We start from the raw sequence: 20156 nt of genomic DNA, 5'->3' as shown, positions 1-20156 counted from the left end.
TCTTTTCCGTTTTTCACATGTAGACTTCCAAGATGACCTATTTTCCTGGATGGAAACCTGGGGAATTCTGGGTGTGAATTCTCCCTTATCAACACCCCTTAAAATACACCTAACCAGATCACCAAACCACCACTTGTTAGCAGGGAAAGCGCTCACTACCCATGCATAGATTAAACATATTGAATTGGCTAGCTCTTAAGTGTTAACATATTTTGCGATTCTGAATTGATGTGCACACTTTAAGCACTGCAAAATACCCATTCTGAGCTCATAATAAATTTGAGCCCCAATGTGCCTGAATTTAATCAATGATAATGACACTCAAGTGTGTACAGATTCAACACTTGATGATTTGCATAGTGACTGATGATGACTGAGGTGGGCTTTTGATGAGTCATGCTGGAGGTAGCAGCGCTTTACATCCCATAGTGAAATACTGCTTCAAATAAAGCTGAGACAACCAAATATGAGACCATTTCCACAATATACAAAATTCTCCCAGGATGAAAATAAACTAATCCAGTGAGATAGAAAGAAACTAAACATTATGTCCTGATTATCCTGCCAGGGCAGCATGGTGTGGATTTTTATAGCAGTGACTCATTTTCACAGAGTGAAGAATACACAGACACACACACATACACATGCATACTCGATGCTCTAAAGCAGGATTTGGAGACTTCGGGGCAGCTCTCATCTCAGGAGCTTAGTGACACTATACAGACATGCATGCTTACGAACACACACATCCACACACCCACACTAAAGACTGTTACCTTCTCAGATTAGCGTTAAGGCTAATGCCAACATGAATGTGGGTGTTGGTGGATTGAGGGACAAATACGAGACAAATAAGTGGCCTATCCACCAACTTAAAGCCCTGGGCCAACTCATCTGTAGTTTATTTGAGGTGATTTCCTCTTGTTGCCTTCAAGCAAAAACTGTGCAAAACCTCACAATGACTACTCTACTAGGTGGACCTAAGAAAGTTGCACTTGGCACCAATGACCTTTAACAGCCCTTGTATTGTCCATCTTGAAAAAGTACTCTGAGAACGAATATGTGGATGACACATGAGTGTGGTGAAGTGCATGATGAAGCTGTGAAGTGCAACTTCCTGTGCAGGCTGCTTATTTAAAGTGGTGAAGGGGAACGAATATCTGTGTGCACTCATTTAATCTCAGTGTGAAATTATTTGGTGTATTATTAAATCATGTACCACTGGACTGATGCATTGACTTGTATGTATGCAACTATAAATTATGATTAAGTGTATAGCCCATATGCAGCAACAAACAGGAGTATATCCCTGTGGCACGAAAGAGATGTAGCAGTATAGTTGGGTGGCCAGCGTGGACAAAACAAATATTTAAAATAGTTAGAATCCTCACCCTTCCAACCTTTAAGCCTTGATTCAATCAAAGAGTACAGTGCAACAACCCTTCCCTCTACAGACAAGTCCATTTAAGTAGATTAACTCAATAGTGCCAAGACAAATCATTCACACTTCAACACTAGGCAAAAGACAGCAGCTCCACATTTCACCCAGAAGCTTTAGGTCAATATCAATCTTAATCTCCACATTGATGTAGAAAAGCCACTTGCAATGATGTAGACTTACAGGGTATTATATAATGGGAACAGCACACGCACAACCACTATATATGAAAGCCTTCACACGTGAGAAGAGTTCTCACACCATTTTTCCTCCTTGTACCTCCATGTCCATATATAGGATTGGTACAAAATTGGCAGCTATGCAATTTTAAGATAGCCTAGGGTATTTGTGAGGTATCCAGGAGTAGCCAAGGGCTGTGGGAGTAAAGAAAATCTCTCTCTACTAATGTACTAATGAATGTGATATGTTATAGTGCTGTCAGTATGTAAACTTAGCTTTATAATAGTTCTATCACTTACAAAAACATATCAATGTACATGTGCATGCATTATTTTGGTAGCATTAAGATTTTTCCATTGCAAACTTATGATTATCACTTATTTTAAAGCAAAAAACTTTGCTTTTGTGGTCAGACAAAACAAAATGATTCATAATCATCTTTTAGACATTGACTTTAACACAAGGAAATAGTGGATTATTCCTGGAAACTTAAGCCTAAAAGATTACAAACTGTTTCCTTTGAGAGTCTGCAAGAGATCTGTTATAAGACTTTGACAGATACTCAGATAAACTGGAACAGAAAAGTAGCATTTATCTCAGTGTCCTGACAATTCCCGCAAAATAAAACAAAAAATATCTATTCAAGGATCTTAAAGTTCATAGGAGATGGCCTTTCACCACTGGACAAGGCCTTGTAATTATATTCACATGCCGTGGAAAACTCTCTCTCCAAAAATCTAACAAACTCTTCTCTCCAAATCCGGAGGGCAAAACTTAAATGTAGATTGGAGCCCGAGATCTATTCATCTGTTTTGAAGAAAAACATTAGGCAAACACACTTTCTGAGAGCCAACCGTTAACGTGTTGCCGCTTTGCCCTTTGCATTTGCTACATCTGTACATGTCTGAAAGAGTAATAGAAGATACAGATGGCCACACATAAACACAACACTGGTCGCACAAACTGACACACAAAAATCATCCTGCAGTCTATGTGAAAGCTTTTATAGAGCAATCCCATGAATCCAGAGGGGTCTGTGTGTCCGTCCCTCCGGAGCGCAGCCTGGAGTTTTCTCTATTAAAGCCATTCATCCTCTTTGGCAGCTATCAGTGCTAGCGCCTTTTCTGCTCAGCTTTGTTTTCAACCTGGTCAATAGTGTGTGGTCTACTATCTTGCTTTTTCCAAACCCACACAGTTTTTTGCAGACACACACACAAAATCAATCTCCACACTGTCTTTTTCCAACCACCCCCCCCTCCCTTAAGTAAATACAAACACACACACACACACACTGAATGAAACAAGCAAACACACTAAGTGCAGTGTCACAGAGCGTCGTCACCACACTGTTAAATTATTCAACAGTCCCTCACAGACAATTTTGCACATCAGAGAAAGTGTGGGAGGAGGAGCAGGGGGCTGTTCATGGGTACCACTGGTGAGGATTGAGCATTATAAAGATCAACAGGTTACACACACACACAGAGGGAAAGAGAGAGTGAGAGAGGGGAGACAGAGCTTAAGGGCCGGAGAGCAGAACCTCTATCTATGGAAGCTGCAATTTAACCAAACCAAGGAAACAGATCCTATTTCATGTTAGGAGTGATAATATTACACATTCTTTTACAGCACATACCCTCTAATCCACAAAAACCACGGGCTTAACAGTGATTGTTTTAGAAATCCTACTGTTGCTTTTTGGGGGGTGTTATGGTGCTCTGTGGACCTGCCAAGGTGACGCCCAAGAGTAGCCACAGATACACAAACACACACACCAAGACATGCAAACACGTCTCACATTTTTTAATTTTAGCCTGCTTTGCTTTTTAACCACTTCTGGATGAGAAGCTTTTTTTTCTTTTAACAACTGGATGGCTTTAGAGAAGCATGTACTAACAGAACTGCGGAACCACCCTTTTTAGCAAAACGCAGCGTGTGTTCAACAACACTACACCTATTCATTGCACACATTTCATGTTTAAAATAGACTAGGAAGAGCTGGAAAATGAGGAAAATAGAGGAGAGACTAAGATGAGAGTAAAGTTCCTGAATCTCAATTGCAAATACACACACACCTTTGTTCCAATCTAAATGGCCTCACATTTTAGATGACTGCATCATAAAGAATGAAGACAGCATGTCTATGTGTTTTAGTTTTTATTCGTTGTGAATTCATGTATATTGAAGATCTTGGGGAAAAAGACTGCTTAAAATTTGATTAAGATGTAAAATTGCTGCTGCTGTGTGTTAAAAAATGCCTCAAAAGATTTTCAAAGAGAAAATAGTACTGAAAGACAATATACCTATACTGGTAACAAAAAAAAAAAAAAAAATGTTTCCATTGATTCATTTTCTATATTTTTATTACCAGACTATCTGAGCACTTCGTTGTACTATCTATCTTTGTGATACACCATCAGTATAAATGTGGGAGTTTCATGTTTATGTAATTTCTTTTCTCTCAGGCGACCATTTTGGTCAAACTCTATTTTTCAAAAATCCATGTACAGAGTCATGTCATTATTTTAAACTCTGGACTCCGCCAGCGCCACCTCCTCTAAGCTGACTCACAACACAAACACCAGCGAGCACGTGTCCGATTTTATTTAAATAATTTTTATATATTTAAATTATATCTGAAACCATTCAACAAATCTGGAGTAATTTGCAGAGACTGTGCTTGAACACGTTAGCAATAATGTCTTAGTCACTGTCCCCAAGAGAATTTTAGATAAAAAAAAAAAAGTATAAAATAACACTACAATCACTCCAGGGCTTAGAATAACCTAGATCCTCTACTTTTAACCTGGAGAAAAATGATCCTATATTACATTGAGCTCCGGCTTTGTGTCAGTAACAATATGTTTGGTTTGAGTATATCAGCGGGCAATTTTATGTGCTAATCTCTGGAGAAGGGAACACATGAGAAAACTAAGAAGTGAAAAGTTGAAAATAATGAAAATCCATCATACTCATAAATGTGGACATGCAAAAGTTAACTAGGAAAGAAAACAGGGTAAGGCATTCATAACAGAAAGGTTTTATCATAATGGTTCCCCAAAAGGCAGCACGGCAGAATAGTGGTTAGCACTGTTGCCTAAAAACAAGAAGGTCACAGGTTTGGTTCCCGGACCTTCTGTGCAGAGTTCTCTGCATGTTCTCGGCATGCTTGCGTGGGTTTCCTTCCGGTGTCCAAAGACATCATGTTTAAGTTAACTAGTGGTTCTAAATTATGTGTAGGTCTGAGGTGAGTGGTTGTTTGGCTCTGTCTGTTGGCTCTCTGATGGACCACTCAATGTGAGCTGGGATCGGCTGAAGCACCCCCTGCAACCCGGAAACGGATAAGCAGTAGAAGGTGAGTGAGTGAATGGTTCCCCATCACAAACTTACATGTTATTAAATGACATCTTAATTTCTTTAACAAAATAGTCACCATCGTCTTTACAAAGCAGTTAATTTGATATGTGATAGAAAGAAAATTGCAGACGTAATTAATAACATTGATGATGGTTACATCACATTTAGGTGTTCTAACTTCAGGTTGGGTAATGTTGTCCTGGCTGGCAAAGAACACTAAAAGAAATCAAACCGTCAGGAAAGTGATTTGTTCAATCTGTATGTTTCCTTTCGTAACAAGCAAGGATATACAGTCTGCTCTAACAAAGATAAATGAACTGAAAATGATTAAGTCTGCAAAGTGAAGCAGAAGATAGCAAAAAAAACAAAAAACAAAAACAACAGCTGTCAGTAGGAGTTTCATCTTTTGTGGGAAGTGTTTGACACAAGATAATCATTACAGTGTTATTGTTCTGCTGATATTACCATCTTGAGGAACAATATAATAACAAGAGGAAGTTGTTTACTTAATCTTTGCCTCTGAATCGACAAAATGAAACCTGAAGCAAACAAGAAAAATTTCATCCACAATTAGTCCCATCGAATGAACCCATGTTCAATTTCTCCATTTGAGCAAAATGAAATTTTAAGAGCATCTGTCAACACTTGAGTCCCAGAAGGAGTGAATATTTTCATGTAAAGAGAGGAAACACTTTGGCCTAACAGAACATGTTTAAATTTAGTTTGACTTGTTTAACCAAGCAGGATGCTTCAAAGCTCCAGCAGAAAAACATCCTTGGGTTTTTCTTTATCATCACATTTCACCTAAAAGCCACCAACTAGCTGTATACATTTCTGTTTTCATCAAGAGGTCAAGAGGCTCCACCTTTAAATTTACTGCTCAGGTGGTGGCCCTGCTGGCTAATAAGCCCCTATTAGAAGTTAATCAAAGGGTTGGTTGGCTGGAGAGCAGTCAATCAGAGGGTTAACACAGTGTAATCTGTCAAGCATTGGCCCCCATACAAGCCAGATTTAATCCATAAAGCTGACCCGAGGTCACCAGGTTGAACAGAAAATCTGTCAAAATCTGTCTACACAAACTCCCTTTCACTACGCGCACATTTAACTGGAGTGTTCACTCTTCAGACATTGCCGTTTGGATACACCAAAAATACTGCAGGGTAAACTTTCAGCGTCTTTCCCCCCGGGACATGCATGCTTACACAATAACAGCATAAGCAAGAATAGCACAGTCATATGAACAAGGCAGATTATTTTCTCAATTGGAGTATGAGAAAATTCAAGGATTTCAATTTGTGGCTGTTAGCATTCCACAAAAACGATAAACCCGTTATTATACACACTGGTTGTGATTTCCAGTACAAACAAATGCAGTTCATAGGCCACATTACAGTGGAGTTTTCACCAAGTAGGAGGATATGCGCGACATTTAGGGAAGCTTGAATGCAGACGCTGACAAACAACATTCAAGTGAATGGAGAACTAAAAAATTACCAGCTCCCCTCTATCCATTAGCATGTCAAGCGATCCTTATAAAATAACACGCAATGTCTCTCCATGGACTCACAGACCACATCTATAGTGTTTTCTGTGTTCATAGCTTTTGTCATGCCTCCATCTTTCAAATTTTTCGCTAGCCAGAGTTCATTACTCTCTTTACTTCTACTTCATCACTTTAACACAGACTTAATTTTAATGGCTGTAGTCTCTTTTGTGGAAATTATAAAAAAGTGAAACCAAGGAAAATTTGTTTTTTAGCTTTAATTTGGCATTCATGTATGAGATATTTTAAATATTCTTCAGGTTTCTAGGATATTGGAAGGAACACAAATTCTTGTTGATTCACAGAGAACAGATAGCAATCAAGAACAAAAATTGTCTATTAGGTTTGGCCATCCAGGGCTTGACCTTTGGGTGCAAAGTTGTTACTAACTCTCTGTGACACATTGGGTTGCTGCTGGTGCATAGCTGGTATGAAAGCAAGATCAGCCATTCAATGAGTGCTGTTGTTTTCCTTAATGTGCGTAACACTCACTACCATTGGCCATTTCTAGCAAGGCTCAGCTGGGACTTGGTGACTAGAAGGGCCATATTCAATTGGCAATAACCCAGGGCTTGTTTATGACACTATCAATTCCCAGCTGTATTGATTTTCATTGTTGCTGCACAAGTACTTTTCAGCATCGCACCAAAACAGCTGTGATCACACATGCACATAAGAAAATGCAAGTGTGCTGAGGCACATGTGTACACAATGATCTTGTACAACTATAAACAAATATTAAAGTGCAAAAGCATATTATATAATAAGGAGTGGTATGGCAGAGTATAGCAGTGAGAGTAATTGGTTTCACTTCAGGGCCACATTAAAAAAAATGCAGATTGATTTATGCAGATTGGTTTCTATGATTTAAACTCACTGTGTCAAGGCTTTGTTTGAGCCCCTATATCAAATATCCTGCCCCCTCTGAGGTCTCAAAGGCTGTTTACATGTGGGCCAAAGAAAAGACTCACTGAGAGAGTTCTAGTTACTGTGGTGTTAGAGACACAACAAGTGTCGATGGTCAAATGGCTTATTCCAGCTTGTGACTCATCCTGCTGCTGTAGCCCAAGTCTGCTTTCCCACAAGGCCACGCAAAATGCATGAGAGTACCATACAAGAGAAAATGTGCAAACACACAGACTTGGCGCATGTATAAAGTCATACACACAAATCAAGTCATAGTCATTTAATCAACAGCGTACATTGGCATGCACAGACACACACACACACGCCAGATGATCTGGTTTCCACTTTGTGTGTGTTTGTGTGTGAGTTGGACTGCGCAAAGAGTGAAGCACTACTCTAAAGCCCAACAGGATTTTCCAATCAAGAGCAGCAGAAAGATTAATAGAGGCCCATTGAATGCTCCATGGTGAGAACTGTACAAAAAAGAAACTAGAATGAGAGTGAGGAGGACATGCAGCTGCCACTTGCTGGGTTATTTCATAATGAAATATTAAATAGACTCAAATTAACAGACAGGTTGAGCTGCATTAGCTCGAGTGTGAACGACGCTCTAGAATGATGAATGAGAGAGCTATCACTGTGGTTGCAGGTGTCCACCTTTTCCAGATAGGACGGGTGAATCTGGCACAAGAAGTGAAGTGAAGCAAAGCGCATGAGAACTAAGATCCAGCCCCCTACCTCAAGGAAAATTTCAATCCTTTCAATCTCCAGACAAATCCACATCTATTCTAAATCTCTTGAACTGTGCGGTGAATGGATTCCAAGTAACATATCCAAGCAGTGTGAATGAGCCGCCCTCTCTGACTTTGTTGAAGGCCATGTTCTTGGAAGGAAAACGATGACGTCATGTAATCATTCGCCAGGGCCTCACAGGGTGGCGGGGGATGTTGTGATTCATGATTATACATGTATGGCCAGGACTCCCAAAGCTGTCAGCTTCATAACAAACTGATTAAAAATGTCCCACAACCACTAGTCCAATACAGGGAGAAATATTGTTCTAACTGCTTATCATGAATTACATTATTACATTTATACATATAACAATCATTATTATTATTTTAACAATCAAGTACAGCTCAGCTGGTCATGGTCACTTTATGCCCTCATTCCCACATTTCTCTCCACCTTATTGAAGCAGATGGCCACCTGCTGACGGCTGAGTCAAGTTCTGCTGGAAGTCTCTTCCTGTTAAAGGAGAGTTTCTCCCTTCACGGTTGCTTTACCAGGGAAACAACCATCACGATTCTCTTTTTAATATCATAAGGTTGTGACCTAGCTCTGACAAATGCCCTAAGATAATGTATATTCAAATTTGCTGCAATTTAAATAAAATAAAAGGAAAGTGAACTGCATTTCCTGAAGAAGACGCTGACTTTCATTTCATCAAAAGAGATGGAGGTTTGTGTGTCAAAGTCTGCAAGTGGTTCAGACAAACCCTGGAAACATCTTATATTCCAAATGCTCACATTACACAATACCCCTGTATCTCTCATTTAATCAGTGCGATAGCAATGTTGTTGGGGTGTCAAATCAAAACGGGAATGTCTTGCTCATCTTATTACAAAAACTTGGAAGTGCCTGAGAAGGTGGTGAGTAATTTGACTTATCCGCCTATAATGCCTTAGTGGATTGCCACGCAGAGGGAGGAGCCAATGATCACTAACCTGCCTCTTCCCTTTGTCATAAACTAAATGAATGATACGCCAAAATGAAAGAAAGACAGGAGGAGCAAATTAAGTAGAGGAAACCCCCAAAAAGGAAACATGCATCTAGGCCACTGAGTCATTTCCCCTGCGTTTTGCCTCTTCCTCTTCTTCTTCAAATATACACTGACAGTATAAATTATGTACATCAACACTGGGGTTTACAGAGTGAGAGAGAGCCCATGGGCTTTTAGGCCTTAGGATTTCTGCTTTTTATCCCCCGTAAAGTCTGCCCGCAATTAGTTTGGGAATTAATTCAGGCTCAGAACTTAGCCTCCCCCTTCCCCTTTTAGATCTGTACTGATTCATCCAAGCCTCTTTTACACACACACACACACACACACACACACACACATGCAAATAATACAGTGTGAGTTAAAAATAAAAGTAATATCTGGCTTGTTGAGGGCAGATTTTATTCACACAAATGCCTTAAAGCTATCACCTACATTAAACTTATGTGGTTTAACACAGAGGACTAAATGGCATCTTTACTATTACCAGTGTTACAAAAGGGTATTTGTGGGAACAAATGGATTTCAGGACAGCTACATATAATGCACATAATATTAAAGAGAAACAAAACATTTAAACAATGGTAATGATTGATTACATCCCAATTTACACAAGTCTTTAAAACCTCACTAGCTATTTCTGATTATGTTGTGGATAACTCTTTTTTAAATGTTGTTTCAGATCTATGCATTTCTCTGGGCTTTCAGTCTTTTAAGAACTCACCACCTTGATCGACTGCACTGATGGATCTTATTCTGTTGTCCACTAAAATGTTTTACTATAGGCATTGTCATAGGTCAACAGATGTCACCAAATTGTAAGCTCGAGAAAGAAAGTGAGATGAATATGAGATGAATGACTGTGTGTGTGCGTGTGTACACAACTAAAAACTCCTAAATTTCAGTGTGTCAATAATACTTGTGTACCGTAATCAGCAAGAGTATGAACAACCAAATCCAGACTGTGATTATTGGTGAGAACAGTAATTTGAGCCTTGAAATCTAATATAATCCTAATATTGGCCAGCTCCCTCTCCTTCACTACAAATTGATTAAGAATGTACAAAAGCGTTCCCTATCGACATGGCCTCTGATTCACACCGAGAAACAATAGCTGGACACAATTCATAAAAGCTGCCGTCTATAAAAACACAAGAAGGGTGTGCACCTGCATGAGCTTCTTTGATATCCTAAAAGGACAGATAATTTAACAATTTCTTCATTTGTCCTCTTGGACTTTATCATTGCTGCAATCATCCTAAGGTTTGTGGCCTCCTCGCTTTGTAGCACTGCACATCTGTCTTGTTGTGTTTGAGTATGATGAGAACTGGTATGTGCACAAGTGAGAAAGGAAATGAGAATGAGTAAGGGAAGTAGAGGGGTGGGGTGTTGACTAGCAGAGTTTCCTCCAAGTCACGGTTTAATTGGACAGTTATTCATTTAAACTGAGGCTCTCAGGGTTTGAAAAGGCATGTGAAGCCGTCCTAATATGGATTGTTAAACTAGAAAAGGAATGATCCAACAGTATGATGGATTACGGGTTCAAACAACTGTGTTGTTCAGCACTGAAACCTCCATGAATTATTTACCTTGATCTCATATTATGTTTAAAATTACTGAAGGAGAATCCTACAGCACATTTTTCAGCCAGGCTTAGACACAGACTTGACTAAAAAATAATAATTAAGTCACATTTAGCCTGCTGGTTTTCGAGAGCACAACACAATCTCCCCCAGATTCATCAGAGGCAAATCTCTACTTGACCCAATGGAGGCTGTCCAGTCACAGCATTAGGGATACACAGAGCTTGGGCAAAGGCCTAGTTTCTCCTGGGACTGGGGGGATGGGGTGGGTTTGGCACACACTCTGGAAGGCTAATAGATGAGGAGGTATCAAGCATTTACATTAGGTTCGGTGGGAGAAAGACCAAAAACGTTCAGCATGATCTTGCCCGAAGAAATCACCATTAAAAGCCCTAGCACCCTTTGGTAATGCTACTGAATCAAAGCGTGTCAGTTATCATTAAAATAATGCCCAGCTACAAACAGTGACCACAGTGCCCACAGTTGTGCTGACCTGGGAGTGTTTAACCAGTGAATGTGCTCTGTGATGACACTTAAATTTGAAAGTGACAGGCAGGTTCAGAAACATGTTTTAAATTATGAACTGTAAGACTTTGGGCAGGCAAAGAAAGCTCCCAAAATAGACCAGTGTGGTGCAGCGTATTACCTCACCCCCACTAACATCAGCAAACATGTCCATTACAATTATGCATCCTAAGCCTTGCTGACATGCCCCACTCTGTTAAGCTAGCAGCACATATAGTTTTCCCAGACAGTTGCAGGCAGAGGAGAGTCAGCAGAATGGAAACAAACTGTAGACCTATGACATGGCACTTTCAATTTTTTAAAAGACCCCTATTACAGCCAACCATGTTGTTCTAAAAATATGCCTGCCTAAGCCCTTTCCCTCATTCTGCTGAGCTAAATTAAGCCCCAGACCCAGGAGGGGTGGTGGTCGGCAGAGATAACACAAGTCAGCCATCAGCAAATGGTAATGTCTCTTTGGGTGACAACGATGGCTGCCCATCATTTCCTACCACTTCAACTTGGCCTAGTCATGGAAGAGCAGAGACACGCTTGCAGATTTCACAGGAGAGCTGGAGACAGATGTAGCCGGACATAATGGGGTTTGAATAAAGGGGGTAGGCAGGGTGTGGGGGTGGAGGGGCCAGCTCATGGTCACAGCTGCAAAGGATTGGAGGCGTTCTTCTAATGAAGGGGTGTAATCAAGTCGCTCGTGTTAACCTTCCACACCCAGTTGGGCTGACTTGCCAAAATGCCTCTCTTATGACAGAGGGTTTAGTAATTATTGAGGAAGAAAACAAAGAAGGGAAGCACAGTATATGTAATACACAAGAAAAAAAAAAACAAAAAAAACAACGCTAACAACTAATCTGTCCTGCACTTTATCATAAAACACATCAAAATGGCATAGCGCAGTTGAAAAGTTCATCCAGATGTCACTGTATCACAGACTGTGGAATATGTCAAGGTGCCAGGTGAATAAAGGCCGCCATGTGCCTCCAGTTACAAGCCACAATAAATGTCTTTCAACGTGCTCTATATTTTCAGCTGTTTGTTGGGTGACAGCTGGATCCATCCGCTTCGCCAAAGATCTTATCAAGACGGTCAGAGGAAGACAATTTCCAGCAGTGCAAAGTGGTGATTGAGCAGCAGAAGTAGCACACTCACTAGGGAGGCATTTGTTGATGAGACATCTGCTGGTCTGTGACTTCTTCCCTTCCAACAGATTTCAGCAGACAAGGGCCATGACTCAGGTCTGAACCAACTGCTGGGCCATGACTGGATCCGTTTCAGATTTTTCCATGTGACTCCCATCATGGTCATTGGTGAAAATACACCGGGTATCTGAGAAATGCTGATGAGTCTCCGATTATGACTTAACCATGTGGACTTTGATGGGCATAAAACAGACAGATTATAAAAAGGTATTTTGTTAAGGATGATTCTCTTGATGTGGTTTTACAAATATGCTTATTTAATCAAATTGAGATGATGTGAGGTTCAAACTTTTTTGGGAATAAACATTAGCTTGGTGCCCAGCAGAAAAAGATTTAGGAATTTGCTGCCAAACATCTGTACTGGTTCTTGCTGGCTCACAAGATCCAAATTTGCTATCTTCAGGTCTTAAAAAAGTCATCATTAAGAGCAATATGTATGAACAGATCCTCTAGTACAGGAAGATGGGGGTAGGCAGGGAATATTTCTCCTTGTCATCTGGAACAGCATTCCTATATTAGACATGCTAAACCAGATCACTGCTGAACATTAAGCCTGACAGCAGCGCTTTAATATTTGATGTGCTCTGCTACCATGGAATGAACCATCAAACTGATGAAGCATGAGCTAAACTGACTATTCTCTAATATACTTCTCAAAGTCAACCTACTGTCATATGTAAGTGAAAAAAAGTCCATCACTTTCAGCAGACAGCTGTGAGAGATGCTGAGGTGGATTAGTCAGCAGGGAGGAGTATTGTGTGTTTTTCAATTCAACAGGTTGCCCTAGATGCAAAGCAAAATCTATCAAGCTTTTCCCTATTGGCATCAAGGGTTTCAGCTTTTGGAAAATATTATAATGTCTCAAAGATATCCTGATCTGACCTAGCACACAGCCAGTAAACCCATTAAAGGGTTAGGAGGGAGTCATAAGACATATGGGCCTAACAGTGGGTCTGTCGTGGTTCTTCGACAGCAGAGCATGTAAACTTGTTAACTTTGACATTCAAATGACCCCCTACAAGGAGGGGAAGGATGAAAGAGGGACAATCACGGGAGAAATCACTTGCTACATAATAGCTGGAACAGTGGCGGCTGTCCGTAACACTGTTTTCACTGCTAATTAAAATAGGCCTGGGTTCTGGAAGGCCACAAGCCAGCATGCATGCCTTCTGGTTGTTCTTAAATTAGACAAGTCCGGATTCAGCTGAGACTGAAGGAGATTGCATTAGGCACTACAGCACATTAGAAGAGCTGTGAAGCAGGAGCTAAACCAGACACAGGGAGGTCACACCAACAAATGTAACTACAGTAGCCTGTTTGACAGCTGTCACAGTTGAACACATGAAATGTCGGAGCCTTCCCTACATCCCAGTGACACTTTTAGAAACCAAAAAGGTTTTCAGTTAATGAGTATGGAAGACAGTATAAGGAATAATTCCTCACATTGGAATCAGATGTTAAGCAACAGAACAACAAACTTAGTGCACCAAGATTCGGCTTGACTCTCAAACATTCAGTGGCAGCATATTGGACACTTGCCACAATGTGGATTTGAATCTGGTCATTCAATGTGGGGACGTCCTTCTCGAATGTCCTATATCATACTGTTCTGCCTTCTTCCTATGCAATTTAAAAGCTTTTTGTGGATTTTCTGCCTTCATGAGCAAATCCACTAATCACTGTACTCAGATTAAAGGGATTTTGAGCAAAATGTTGCTGTCATAAATGCTGGTGTTACCTCAGAGTGACCATCATATCATAGCCTCCCACCAAAATGATTGCATTTTGAATACACAAACTGAAAAAATGTGTGCTTGTGCAGACAAATCCAGGTGGAGTGCAGAAATAATGACACAAAGCCAGCATCCTGTTACATGAAGTTGTCTCTGCTCATTGTTACTGCTAAAAAAATACAGAGCACACCTTTAGACATTATTCTGAGCTTGGATGTTTTGACATTGGCATCATGGCATTCTGATAATTTTATCAAGATCATGAGTTCTTTCTTTCTTTTTAAGGTTACATTTGTTTTTATAGGCTCAGTTTTATGGGTATACTTTGGCACTGAAACTTTACAGTAGTTTCTAGGGAAATTCTTTCACTCCCACAGACGCCAAAGCTTCTTTAATGCGGATCATGTCCAGGGTTAACCTCTGTTCCATTTAACAGTGTACCACCTTCTGTAGGTTGTAGTATTCTCGTCTCATAGCTCAATAATTGCCTACACCCCCCCATGACCAACTATCATACTGGACTACTCCAGGTTAGAGAGACATTTTTTTTGCCTCTGTATGTCTGTCACAGTATGGTGCTGCTCTAATGTTGTCAGTAGGCGTAGCACTTTATTTTTAAATTCTTTTGGATCAAGCAAGACTTGAAGCTATGGATGGTGAAAGTCTTTTTACTCTCTGATAACATTTTTCTGAATGCAACAGAACGAATAATTAGCAGATGAAATCACACATTACGGCCAAAAGTGCGTTTTTTGATGTCAGAGGGACATTGAACTGACAATCAATCCGGCAGCTTTAAGTCCACATGAATGTCTATGCCAGATTTGAAGAAATTCACTTGCAAGAATGGAACAGACACACCCAGACAAACAACCTGAAGGAGGTTCTACTTGTTTCTTGTTGCCAAGAAAGCCACAAAAATTAGCATTCTCACAATTTGACTTAATACTGACCTTGAACAGAATTTAAATCCCCCCAGTGTGCAAATGAGCGTCTGCCTCTTGTGTGAAAATGGCCTCAGTGGGAGCACCCCCCCGTCTCTGACAGCCACATCAGCCAATTGTCAAGTACAGCTGATGTGTCCTCTTCCAGTGCATCCATCATCTCGCACACACAGACAGACATCAGTGCTACTCACAAGGAATTGTGCAAATTCATGTGAAGACCCCTGGCTAATGTCTCAAAAATCTCTCACACAGCTCTATAAAAAGACTTCTCTGTTGAGCAATATGCTTATGACCGCCTCTCTCAAAAGGAAGCTTGTTGTCACATTACATAAAGAGACCTGAATCATTCAGCATTTGACACAAACTATGTGAAAGGAAATGAACCGGCAACAATTTATCAAAAATAACAAACAACAGTCTATAGATTGTGAGTCTATAAAAAGTGACTACTTTCACTTTCTTGGCCCTTTGACTTTTTGTCTTAAAATTCTTCCATTTTAAAACCTGCACTAAAAAAAGCTTAGACTTCACCAGATGTGGCTAACCTCAGTTGGGTGTACTTATACAAGAAACAAACCGTTGGTGTATTATATCATGTGAATCATCAACCTGTCTGGCGACAACATCAATTCTGTATCAGTCCAACAGTGAGCACGAGTGAACATTTAAATGACAGAATCAGTGTAAAATCATAAACGCTGAACTGCCCTGGACACCATTAAGGAAGTGTGTCACTTTCCGTTCCCACTCTTGATTGCATGGTTAATACATTGCCAATAAGCCTATGGGTGATGTCAACAGGGGAACGGACTTGCACAACAGGCCTGTGCCCTTTGAACGACAGGGCTGCAAAACTGATGGCAGAGCAGTGGAACGCTTAATTAGCTAAAGGGTTGAAAAGAAAAAGACAAAGGCTGACGGTTTTAAAAAAAATGAACTCTTCCTCAAAATACACTGTACTCTTTAACTGGCATAACTTTGATTATTTATTCAATATTACGTGGTGGAAGATTATTCCATTCTGTGTGGAATGAGCTTATATGGATTTTTTTTTTTTTTTTTTTTTAAATCACACCAGCATTATCTGTCTCAACCTGTGATCAGAAACAACTACAGTAAGGAGACGGAAAAATCGGTTTTGAATGGCATGCAGGTGCAATGTCATAATTTGGTGATTAAATTCTGGTCATTGTTGCCTGAAACTGCACGGGCTGTCTTTACAAATGACACAGTTTAGCAGAGAAACCCGGGTCTGCTGTCTCTCACTCATGCGCTCTACACACAAGAGATGACATCATGTTGGGTCAGCTTGGGTTTTAGTGCTCAGCTTGTTCTCTACATCTGCCATTTCGAGCGCGTCATGTTAGAGCACATTTACTTTATTTATAATTATTATTATTATGACTACTATTATTACTATATAGAAAAAACGCTGCTTATTTAACCGGACACTGTCTTGCAAACCAGGTGACGACCTTTTTTTCTGCGGAGGGACTTTTAACTAAATAAAAAAAATATATATGAATGGCGTGCATTTACTGCCTTTGGCTTAAATGAATGCAGGCAGTGAATTCAATCGAAATGGTAAAAACAGAAAGAGTGTCGGGGATGCAGATTGTGCTCGGGCTGCAGAGAGACGTAGTAAACGTAGTAAAAAATGCGGTTCGGGGTCATGTGTAGTGGACGTTTGGGCTTCTCAGCTGAAAGCCATTGTGACAGCGTTGATAGTAAAATCTCACTCACAACAATGTAGGATGGTTGCAATGGACGGTACCACAGTCATTGAAGAGCAGCTCACAACGGACACCGCAATGCTAAAACAGCTAACAGGTCGGACAAGTTTGCACAGCGTGGAGCCGAGTGTGAAACAGAAAAAACTAAATAAAACCCGCAACTGCACACCTCCATGCAACCTGTCATCCGTTTTCGCTCTTCGTACTCACCCCCGCTGAGGAGCAAACCAAACAGGAAAGCGTCTCCCCTCAGTCAGTTCAACTACGTAAATACCCAACGCACACGCACACATATGTAAGAAAAGAAAATAGTCTCTCTGTATCGATGTAAATGAATATGATTTTTTTAAGCTAAAGCACAACAAACAAACGAACAAAATGCACTTGGCTCAGGACCGTTTCAAAGCAAAACCTACGCACTTAAAACCCCCGATGAGCCGGAGGAGCCGGAGCCGGAGCTGGTGTCTGGACTCACCGCCTCTTGAACGGAGTGTCGTTCAAACAGCAACAACAACAACAACAACTACAAGAAGAAGCCGAACAGCGTCCAAAACCGGCCGACGGCGGTCATTTCCAACTTCCAAGTGCGAGAGACGACGCGTAGCCGCGCTGCTAGCTTAGCCGTTGACACAAGAGGAAGTGTCATTTTCGGCTGGAGAGCGCGAGGCTCCGTAGCACGAGCTGGTAACCGTTAATGATGATGATGATGGTGGTGGTGGTGGTGAGGAGGAGGAGGAGGTGAGTGACAGGAGGAGGAGGAGGTCGATAAATAAATAAACAAACACACAAAACAACAACATCAACAAATACAACAACAACAAAACGCTCACCTTGTGTAGGAAGTCGTCGTCGCTGAAGCGCGGACGCACTTGAGGAGCATTTAGTCCGACTCTGAAGATGTCGGTGTGACTTTGCGAAGTGCTGTCAGTTGGTGTGGACTTCCTGAATGACGGAGCAGCTCCCCCCCCCCGCACACACACACACATACATCTCTCTCTCTCTCTCTCTCCCCCCGCCACAGTCTGACAGAGACTTTGACAGACGGCCGGAAATAAAGTTGTCACATGTGAGCGCTTTTCAGACTATGTTATGTCTTTTTTATGTTATTATTATCTACAGAATAGACACCAAATTGACGACTTCATCAAGTATCGTATACTGGAAGGGTTGACTCAAATGAAAAAAACAATATATATATATATATATATATATCTTATATATAAGCATTTACTGCATCTCATCAGCGATGCTGCTTTGAATGCAAAGATCGTCACTTCAAAGTTAACCACTAACCGTCCTGCAGCTTATTTCCTTTGCAAATTATTAAAGATGCATGAACTGACTCATCTCCATTCTGTTGCAACTTCAGTTGATGAGCAATCCAGCCGGGCTCCTTAATGCAGCCTACGTAGTACAATGCTACCATCTGCTGTCACGTTTTTGTAGTTCAACTGAGTTTTTTTTTTTTTTTTTTTTTAATCCGAAAAAAGGATGGAGCTAGCAGTTTAAGAAAAGTGTGTATTTTGCATAGAATGAAACATAAAGACTGAAATACCTTACTGTCGTGGATGGATTATGAAAGAATAGGGTCCCAGATTCTCTGCAAATCTATATTAAAAAAAACTACTTATAAACTTCTTTGTGTGAACCAGTGTCACTGTTTTGGGTCATTTTGCATTAGATTTTTTCTTCGACACATCTTCGTTGTCGTGTTGATTCCATTGTCTTTTCACTTTTCTTTGTACTTATTTTGTGGCATTTTATAGTTGTTTGATTCACTTCATGAGAAATCGTTGACAATTTGTGCAAAGTGAACACAGGTATTTAACCAAGGCCAACATGAATCCTTGGTCATATGCCTGCTCATTATTTAAACCATTTTGAAAGTTTAACCACAAATAAATTTTATTTATTTATTTAATTTATGACATTGACATATTGTTCTTTGAAACTCATCTGTCTGAATTTATTAATCAAACGTAAAATCCAGGACACTATCACAAGTGACCAGGAAAAAGATGAAAGAAATGTGCCATAACTGGTGAAATAAAAACAGGAATTGTTTGTTTGCATTATGATATGCTACATAACTTTGTTTTCAAGTTTATCTCAGGCTGTTTAAAGGCAACATGATGGCACGTGGCCTACATTTTAAGATCAAATTCTGAGTTGTTTACTGAGTACATTTGCTAATAGTTCTGGTTTCAACTGCTGCATTTCCTACTGTTAAAAAGGGTTGCTAGAAGGTGCGGAGAGTAGTCCTTTTCTAGTTGAATTTGTAGTGAAACGTTTTTGTTGTTGTTTGTTTTTTGTTTTTTCAATTTCAGCCATAAAGTGGATGGTGTTTCTGTATTTTTGATTCTAATAGATGGACAATTCTGAGATCTGGGAACAAAAAGAAGACCAAAAAGTCACAAGGATATTTGACAAACCTACTTAATTCCAAGAAAATCCCACTGGCTCTAGGAATTGGGTGAAGGATGTGGTTGTTTTTTCCACAGCAGGCCTTCATTTGACAAAAGTGAGATAATGTCTAGCATATGAAAAGTATGCGCAGACCAAGCACTGTAGCTTCCTTTGAAAACAGAGCCATTCTCTGAATTGTTTCTATTGATGTAACTCTCAATCATATTAAAAGCACATCTTAAATAAGCCGGCACACATTAACAACTGTTTTTGGATACTGAATAAATAAAATTATTGAACTAAAAGCAATATGTAGTAGTGTGCAGTACCGACAACCATGCCCCATTTGTTGTGGTAATAGGTGATTTTTTTTATATCCCCCACATACATTTTTTACAGCTCTTACATCAATATTCACGAATCTCTCTAAAATGATATGGTTAAGTAAAGGATTAGCCAATTTAAACACTTGAAGGGAGGCAGGAAGAAGGAAAACTTTATTTAAAAACAACAACAACAACACTCAGCTTCGTTCATAACTTGGCACTTTCATCGCTCAAGTGTTGAGGAAGTGAAGAACCGGGTGCCAAAACAAAGAGACCCCACATTCCCTGATGTTCGGGCATATGCCTGTTCAAATGTTTCGCTGTAAATTTCAAAATCCGCATAAAAAACGGACAACGTTGACTCACACCATTAAAATAACATATTTTATTATATTTGTTTGAAAAATGACATTTAACACGCGTTTCCCACATTTATCGTCAACATTGCAGACATTGTGTACAGGCATAAGGCCGGGCAGCTTGATACTTGGGGGTCCTGCCAG

The 20156-nt window shown here is 40.2% G+C and overlaps 1 protein-coding gene across 2 annotated transcripts in view; it reads right to left on the bottom strand.

The window, feature by feature from the left end:
- taok3a (TAO kinase 3a) overlaps positions 1-17903 on the bottom strand; it is a 56820-nt gene extending 38917 nt beyond the window's left edge. The window contains exon 1 of one of the 2 annotated variants that reach the window (XM_029511646.1): positions 17752-17903. The gene's annotated coding sequence lies outside the window, so the exon portion shown is untranslated. Of the gene's footprint in view, positions 1-17341; positions 17595-17751 lie in introns of those variants that run through there. The other variant, XM_029511645.1, reaches the window with a different exon arrangement.
- Positions 17904-20156: the final 2253 nt, after the last annotated feature.

The sequence above is a fragment of the Echeneis naucrates genome, chromosome 9 (assembly GCF_900963305.1).
Source record: "Echeneis naucrates chromosome 9, fEcheNa1.1, whole genome shotgun sequence".
NCBI lineage: Eukaryota > Metazoa > Chordata > Actinopteri > Carangiformes > Echeneidae > Echeneis > Echeneis naucrates.
This window is presented reverse-complemented; position numbering and strand designations above follow the sequence as displayed.